This window comes from Penaeus vannamei, chromosome 22, assembly GCF_042767895.1.
Source record: "Penaeus vannamei isolate JL-2024 chromosome 22, ASM4276789v1, whole genome shotgun sequence".
Classification (NCBI taxonomy): domain Eukaryota; kingdom Metazoa; phylum Arthropoda; class Malacostraca; order Decapoda; family Penaeidae; genus Penaeus; species Penaeus vannamei.
The window spans coordinates 23589472-23599000 of record NC_091570.1 but is presented as its reverse complement, the minus strand read 5'-3'; the positions used below and the strand labels follow the sequence as shown (position 1 = coordinate 23599000).

Genomic DNA, 9529 nt, shown 5'->3' with positions numbered 1-9529 from the left:
ATAGTCATATGCAAATAAGATCCACCCGGAAACAGCATTCAAGTAGGCTAGTTGGGTGAGAACCCAGAAGCAAAGAGAACGAGGAAGATTTATTATTGAAACACACATCAGCCTTTAGAAATGGCATTTCTGTTTTCCATTAATATTTAATAGCTTATTTAAATCGTCAGTAATTATTTAAACAATAATTGTTAAAGGATTTCGTGATCCCTCTGTGCAATATAACAAAAATATCATTTTGAGCAGTTCGAGAAAGATCAGAGCAGTTTTATTGCGGTTATGTATTTTCATTGACAATATCTCTAAAGTACAACTATGCATGTCTGAGATTTCTTAATGTTTTATCATTCATTGTAACTGCCTTAGAACATGCTTATTCTACAAGAAATGTAAAGAGAGATTTTTAAATTAAAACATTTCATTTTAATGTTTTGCTTACACTCCATTATCACAAGACAGCGACCAGTTTCAAGTATTACCCGACTTTAGCTAGAAAAGACAAGGGAAGGACTTCATAAAGGATATGACTTTTGGCATTCTTAACGAAACTCTTACTTAAAGTGACAATATTCTGGTGGATTGTGAAGTAAATATAACTAGTTCACATATGTTGGTTGATTGTGGCCTTAGCTTTATGGAGAAGCCCTTTAATCGCGCGTATACATTTGGCTTCCGTTCCCCTGTACACCTGTGCATAAAAATAGAAAACGGCGGCATTCAAGGCTACCGACTATAGTCACGCCAGGTGCAAACAAGACTCGCAACTATGACCTTGGTTCCACTGACGTACGTTGTGATAGACTGCCCTTCGGTCCTACCTACGTGGACCCCTTTCCTAAACCTTGTTTTCCATGTAGCTCGTGGTCAACGAAAACAATCGGCCCTGTTTTCTAATGTTCCCAAAATCTCCTGGACCACTTCTACTGTGTGTGTGTGTACGCACGTACTCATGGCAGAATCTCGTTATGATATTCGAAAGACAGTGAGCTTATTCTGATGTTTTTTTTTTTTTTTTTTTTTTTTTTGCTGACCAATTCCTCAACATGTAGTAGTGAATATTTGTCTCAGCACTGCCACCTTAATGCATTTCCCAGAAAGCAGGCTGAAAGTCAGCGAGTTCCCAATCTTTGCAATCTGGCGACAGTCGGCGTAAAAGAACTCTCGATCAGGCCCTCTAAGAGAAAGCGAAGGACTAATCAGACGTCATGCTTTAGTGGGCTTGGTAGAAGGAAGAAGACAGGAAGGAGAGTGCGGGTAAGACCCTGTTCAGACAAGCGTTTTTAGTTCTCCGACTGCTAGAAGCGCGAGTGCCAGGCCAGTGGAAGTGAACAGGAGTGCACACAGTAGTGGCTTGTGGCTGGCCTGTGGCGCGACTCGCGATATCCCTCACGGCGACAACCACAACATATATGTATGTATACAAATGTATGTGTGTGTGCATAATAGTTGTATATATATATATCATCATCATCAAGGGGGCTGACGCCGACGGGGGCGCATAGCCGCATCCACCCTTTGCTTCCACCTACGAGGATCCCTCATGGCTAGACGCCAGGCAGGGACTCGGCCCATCTCTAGTTCTTCACGGCAGGTTTGGTCGATCTGCCCAAGCCATGACTTCCTCGGTCGTCCCACAGGCCTCCTCCACCCAGGGTTGTCTCGAACAGAGACGACCTGATGGGCAGGATCATCCTGAGGAAAGCGAGCCAGGTGGCCGTATAGCCTGAGTTGGCGATCGCGGATTGTGCAGATAACAGGTCTTGTGCCAGTCTCATGGTGCAACCGTTGGTTGGACACATGGTCCCGCCAACAGTACCCCATGATCTGGCGCAAGGACCTATTACAAAAGGCTTCAAGACGAGCCTCCAAGGCACAGGACAATGTCCAGGTTTCGCTTCCGTATAGCAAAACTGGCATTATCAGGGCCTTGAAAACCCGTAGCTTGGTCCTTCTGCACAGGTACCGACATCTCCAAATACTCTTGTTGAGAGAGTTCATGACCCCTACTGCCAGGCCAATCCGTCTGCTGACTTCATGGTCTGACAGCCCAGAGTTATGAACTACACTACCAAGGTATGTAAAGCTATCTGTGACTTCAATGTCCTCGCCGCAAGCACGTACCGACTGAACAGGTTCTCCTAACAAGTCCCCAAATTCCTGGACCTTGGTCTTGGTCCAGGAGACCTCTAGACCCAAGGGCTTCGCTTCATTGCTAAATGCATCGAGAGCCGCCACTAGGGTTTCCAAAGACTCAGATAGAATGGCAACGTCATCAGCAAAGTCAAGGTCTGTAACCTTGATATTGCCCAGCGTTGCCCCACAATGACTTTGAACAGTAGCTCTGCCCAGTATCCAGTCCATGCAAGTGTTGAAAAGAGTTGGTGCAAGGACACAGCCTTGCCTCACTCCTGAACTAACAGGAAAGAAGCTCGACAGGCCCCCACCACACTTTACAGCACTTTCAGTACCAGTATACAGGCTTACTATTATTCCAATAATCCTTGTTGGTATTCCTCTCAGCCTCAGGATCTCCCAGAGTGACTCCCGATGTACCGTATCGAACGCCTTCTTGAGGTCGATGTAGGCTGCAAGCAGCCCATGCCCGAACTCACGACGGCGCTCTACAATGACTCGAAGCGCGAGGATAGGGTCTATTGTGGACTTACCAGGAGTGAATCCGGATTGCTCCAGTCTCTGGTGCCTCAGTAGATGGTCTCTGATACGTCTCAGAAGGATGTGGGCGAGAACCTTGCCTGGTATACTGATCAGTGTGATGCCTCGGTGATTGCTGCAGTCCCAACGGTCCCCTTTCCCCTTCCAGAGAGGGCTGACCACACCTCTCAACAGGTCTCGACACTACCCGCATCCAAGTTAACTGTTGGTGGGTCAACCTGGTACAGCTGCTCAAAATACTCAGCCCAACGTTCCCGCACCGCAACAGGATCTGAAACGATCTGACCACTTACTGAGCGAACTGCTGTCACCTGTGAAGAGGGCTTGGAGTTCAGCTTTCTCAGGGCTTGGTATGCAGGACGAAGGTCATTTACTAAGAAATGGCCTTCTACCTCCTCTGCAAGACTCCTAATAAACTGTTCCTTGTCCCTTCTTAACAGGGACCGAGTTCTGCGCACATGAGAACGGTGCAATTCCCGATCCCCTGTCAGACGAGCCGCACGACATGCATCTGTGGCTTCCAGTGTCTCCTGCGAGATGGAATTCTGTTCTGCTCTCGGGCGTACACTAATCGTATCTTGAGCTGCATCAAGCGTTTCACGCTTAAAAGTATCCCACAGAAAAACAGGGTCTGTCAGACTGCCAAGCATTGCGAAACGATCAGAGATTGCCTCAGCAAACCTGCGGGCACACTCCCCCTCCCTCAGCCTGTCCAAATGAAACACCCTAGAGTGATCATTTGACCGCTGGGGGGTTTTGAAGTGGACCCGGAGGGTAGCCACAACCAATCTATGGTCAGTACCACAGAACTCAGCACTCCTGTACATCCTGCAATTCTGAAGGATCCTCCAACGAGTGCTAACAAGTATGTGGTTGATCTCCTTGGTTGCGTTACCTGCATCACTGTACCATGTCCAGCGATGTGGGTCTGGGCGCTGGTACCAGGAGCCAGATATCCTCAATTTCTGGGACCTAGCAAAGTCCCGGAAAAGGAGGCTATTCTCGCTACCGGCATCAGCTCCTGAACCATGGGGACCGACAGACATCTCATAGCCAGCTCGATCACAGCCAGATACCGCATTGAAGTCGCCCAGAACAATGCGGATATCTCGTCGGGGACATCTGTCTACCACAGATGTAAGTTTGGCGTAGAACATCTCTTTCACGTCAAGTTTACAAACATCGGTAGGAGCGTACACAGCAATAAGAGACATGAAGCCAAAAGATAGCTTCAATCTCAATACCATTATACGCTTATCAACAGGAGTAACCTCTACTACCGAGGGCTGGAGTCTGCTGGAGATGGCAATGGCTACTCCCTGGAGATGGTGGCCATCGCTGCGGCCCGACCAGTAATAGGTGTAGCCACCTACACAGGTCATGCCGCTGCCAGGCCTCCTCACCTCCGAGAGAGCAGCCACCTCAACTCTCAGCCTCCCCAGTTCCCTCCACAGTAGAGGCAACCGATCATCCTGATGCAAAGAACGGACGTTCCAAGCCCCCACCCTAACTTCCCGCCTGAGGTTCAGCCTCTGGCAGTCGCTCCGGGTGGAGGCCACCTCTGCCACCCCCACCGACGCTGCCCCATATAAAAGGGGGTGGCGGGCTGCGTGCCCCATCATCCACCTGTGGGGTTCCCGAGGACTTTCCCCCACAAGCTTCACTCTGGGCTGGCGGCCACCAGAGCGCAGGCGAGACGGGTAGTTCCCGTTCCCAGCCTGCACTCCAGCAGTCGCCCTCCCAGCAGGGCCCACAGTCTGCCTCACTTGCTGGGTGGGAGGGGCTTTTCCCCTCCTCCCAGCCTCTCCATTCATAGGACGCACTGCGTCCTATGAATGCATATATATATATATATATATATATATATATATATATATATATATATATATATATGCATATATATATATATATATATATGTATATATTATATATATATGTATATATTGTATATATATATAAAATATATTTTATATATACTTTATATATTATATATATATATATTGTATATATATACATATATTGTATATATATATATATATATATATATATATATATATATATATATATATATATATATATATATTATATATATAATATATATATATATATACATATATATAATGTATATATGTATATATATAAATATATATATATATATATATATATATATATATATATATATATATATATATATATATATGTATATATATATGTATATATATACGTATATATATATATATATATATATATATATATATATATATATATATATATATATATATATATATATATATATATGTAAACACGCACACACACACACATATATGTATATATTTGTATGCAAACGACGATATAAAACCCTTATGCACGTACCACCTCTTCTACACCCATTATCAGCTGTGTATGATCAGCGACTGAAGAGGGATATTTTTTTTAGTGGCCCGACTGCAAGAAGCGCGGTTACTGAGTGAATGTTCACACACGGCGCTTACAGTGGCCCAACTCGTCTCTCACCCACTATAAGAGTTACTAATACCTCTTGTTTTAGAGTGTTGAAGTACAAGGTGGTGTCAGTGATACCCGGTGTGGCTGTTCTCTTTATTGCTAAGAGTTACAACTCATACACAAGAATAACGATACACGAAGAACGACAGTGTGGAATTCCCGGCCAATGGGCCGGGAGGGCAACTCAGGTCAGAAGCGGTCACAGAGAAGGTCGCTGAAGGTGTGATCGGGCCCCACACCCTACTAGGGCGGGCGACCGTCAGAGAGTGAGGATGAGTCCAGTTGGGTCGCCTTCAGGTCGGGTCTGCTTCTGCCCTCGTTTGACCCACCACGTGGCGGGCGACGTGGTGTATATTTAGAACAAACATCCGGTACCAACAACAGGCCTACGAATACGGTACGCCTTATTAGTAACTCCTTCACCCACTCCTGGCTGGAGGAAGCGGAAGCTACTGTCGCCTGTCTGTCTGCCTCCGCTCCACGTGATGCTTTCTCATTGGTCTAATCCCACCTACTCCATCCAATGAAGCGCGCTATCACCATGAACACGCAGTGGCTGTCGCCGTGTGTGTGTGCGGTCGCATAGTAACACATGTACCTCAAATGACTGAGCAGTCGGGCGACTGTGAGGGAGATCTCGATTCGCGCCACAGGCCGGCCTCAAGCCACTGCGTGAGTTCGGTCCTATTCACTTCCATTTTCTTGGCAGTCGCGCTTCTAGCAGTCGCGCCACTAAAAGTCGCTCGTCTGAACAGGGAGAAGGGACAGGCAGTAAAGATGACAAACCTTTCCTTCTCATTGCTCGTCCCACACTCATTAGACCTTAGAAGGGCGGGAAAATGGAACCAAAACACTAGCGCATTGATAGAGGCTTGATAATCATGAGTTTCCACCGAAACAGAGATAAAAAAAATATCTTGACGTTACGCTCCGTTGTTTTTATTGTTATTGTTTTGCTCCGACTTATATCCTCGGCGATAGACCAACTCTTTACTTCACTAATAATGCAAATTTATTCTACGTCCGCAACATTTCATGCAATTCTTTGAAAATTTACAAACAATTATTAGATACACAAAGATAATCTAATAAACTCAAATTAATGAGAAACTGAAGGTTTAGAATAACGTTGATCAACTTTCCCCCGATGGAATAAATACGCCTTATGTTGCACACTTTTCGGGTGATCGTGTCATACATGAGAAGCACTGCTCTAGATAAACACCTGCTGGATTGTGAGTGGAGGTCAACAAGAACAGCTGCTTTCAGGAACATGCCAAGGTGAAAGAAAGAAAAAAAAAAAAACCAATAGATACACAACATGTATTTCGAATAGGAAAGATAATATTGGTAGAATGTATTTCCATGAGATGTCGGCCTTCAAGTTAAAAGATATTTTCTATACCAACACTAGTGCTATATGACCTTGATGTCTAGCACATTTATTTGTTTAACTATTAATCATTATACCAACATTTAATGTGTATATTGAGATTTTTTCTTTCTAATTTAAATTCGACTTCAAAATCGTCTGTTGCTGCATGAATATTATCGAAAATATTTTCCGTGATGGTGAATAACTGCCGTCCCCATCCCGTGCTCGTTGTTGCCGTGGGGGTGGGGGTTAGGGGACGGAGACTGAGGCCCAATGGAGGGGATCCAACTGCCATGAACCTCGACCCTCGACTCAACTAATTTTGCATAGTCTTTTCATCCCCTTCTGTTCACATCCTAAAGCGTGAGAGTCGTACTGAAAGGATGAAAGGCCGACTTTACGTCAGTCCTGAACGGCCTTCGTACCCTATTTGCTCTTCCTTTTTTACTCTCTTCCCTACCATACTTACCTACAGTACGCTAGAACCTTTAACATCTAAAATAGTTTGTCCTAATTGTTTACTAATTTTTTATACTTCACGGAAAACTACATCGAGTTCAGCAAATTATTTGAGGGTTTCCGTTATGCAATACACACGCACAGACACGCACGCATGAACACACACACACACACACACACACACACACACACACACACACACACACACACACACACACACACACACACACACACACACACACACACACGCACACACACGCACACACACACACACACACACACACACACACACACACACACACACACACACACACACACACACACACACGTACGCACACACGCATGAACGCACACACACTCACACAGACACAAATACACACGGACATGAATAAACAAGCAAACATACTGCAAGCACAGACAAAAACCACAAAAAAGTTGCCTAAGTAACTCAATTCAGCATACCTACGCGTCACCTTAATGCCCTCTGATTCTAGAATAAAGCAAACAAACAAATTACTAAAATGTTTTAAAGTTGAAAGCGTTCATATTCGACGGTTGGTTGTGAAATCGCATGAACTAGACTGCATTGCATTTATTATTTCTTTTATTTAATTGCATGCATTTTGGGTTGCATGCCTGTTTTCAGTAATGCACTGTATTGTGTGTGTGTGTGTGTGTGTGTGTGTGTGTGTGTGTGTGTGTTTTCATATAAGGTTAAACATGCATATAAGCCTGGCTGCCGAGCGATCCACAGATGATTCTTATCTAGATAGGAGGGAGAGTATGTTTAAATAAACACTGTCATCTACGAGGATTAGTATAGGTGAGCGATAGTCAGACCTGTCAGGCTGTGACTACCGCTCATCATTCTCCTGGCGGTTGTGTGGCAACGCTGGACAACACAAAACCTTTAGAGTTTCGTAAAACGTTGTGCTACGTTCCTACGACAAAACTTTCTACGGGAGCTTACTCTTTAAATAGTTCTGCATCACCTAAACATCTTATGCGGAATCCCGCACAATAAATACCCAAGAAAATGGGGTGAAGTTAATACTTCCGACCAACTGGTCGTTTGGTGCTGTGGTTAGATAAAGCCGGTTGAATGTAAAACGGAACCACACAAGCGGCCATATACTAAAAAGTGACTAAAACTAGCTTGCAGGGTAAAACAAAACTACGCAAGCAGATTTGTAAAAAAGTGTCTAAAACCAGGTTAGTTGTTTTGGACACTTTGCATCTTCTGCGCGATGTGCATATTGTGAGAATAAGCAGGTTAGATAAGCATTATCAGTTACATTACAACTCATTTAGGATTCAAAACTGTTTTTTGAAAACGTATCAACGTAAAATATGAATAACAGAGAAATGATTTTTTAAACATTTAAATGAAGTACTAGAAAAAAAGGTAAAAAGATACTGAAGATGAGACCCATATGATGCTGATCACGTGCCCTATGCTCAGGTCTCCCATCAGTTTCTAGCAGCAGTGAATGGAGGGGCGGCCGATGCTGCATTCCGTGAAGAGATGAAGTCATTGGGGGAGGTGCAGATGGGGGGGGGGGGTGCTAATGAAAGACTAGGCGTGAGTTTCGAATAATGAAATTGTAGTAATAATGATGCTCATAATGATATTGATAATAATAATAGTAGTAATGAAAATGAAAATGATATTAACAATAATAACGATAATGATGAAAGTAAAACAAAAAGAATAATGATAAATGGAAGAGACTGATGAACAAACTGCTAGAAGCAAGAAAGAAAGAATATGTAAGATAAGAATATTGTATTATTATTTTTGTTTGAATTCGCATTGAAGAATTGTATAGAAAGTAATTTAGCCTCTCACGCGGGGTTCAGATGGAATGTGGCAGCGGAATAAATTGTCAATAGGAAGAGAGAATGCAAAGCAACGACACACACACACATGTGTATATGTATATTGCACATATATATACATGTATGTACATGCATACATTTGCGATAACGAAAAGATAAAACTGATTGTCATTCTCCAAACGCATTGAACTTTTGTACCTACAAAAGATGGCTTCAATACAGGGGGATGAGATGGGTCCTGGCTGGCTCGAGGCTTTAGCATGGAAGCAGAAGTGACACCCGAGGGAAGCGCATCCCTCCAGGTGCCAAGGGCAGTGCTGGAGACTAGACCCGGTGTCTTGGCCAGTCTGTCGACTCTAGCATAAATGAGGACAATGGAATTTGTTCATTGATAATAGCAAGTATGAGAATAAGTCGGACACTGATAAAAATAGTAATGGTAGATGATTTTCAATAAACCTGATGATGGATATCAAATTAGTAAAAGACATGAAACACACACACACACACACACAAAATAAAAAGTAAAATGTAAAAGGGGAGTGTTGTAAAAATAAGCAATAATTTTGATAGACGTAACATACACGAAGAAAGCAATCTTTTTTCTTCTTTACCTGATGTACTGCAATTGTATAGGAAGGTTTTGGCAATATATTCGCTACAGATTCACTGAGTGAA

At 43.6% G+C, this 9529-nt stretch overlaps 1 protein-coding gene across 1 annotated transcript in view; it reads left to right on the top strand.

The window, feature by feature from the left end:
- The window catches only part of LOC113821393 (chymotrypsin-like protease CTRL-1), a gene marked incomplete in the record, with an annotated part of 36881 nt that extends 36454 nt beyond the window's left edge, over positions 1-427 (top strand). The window contains 1 exon segment of the mRNA XM_070136726.1: positions 1-427.
- Between the last annotated feature and the right edge of the window lie 9102 nt (positions 428-9529).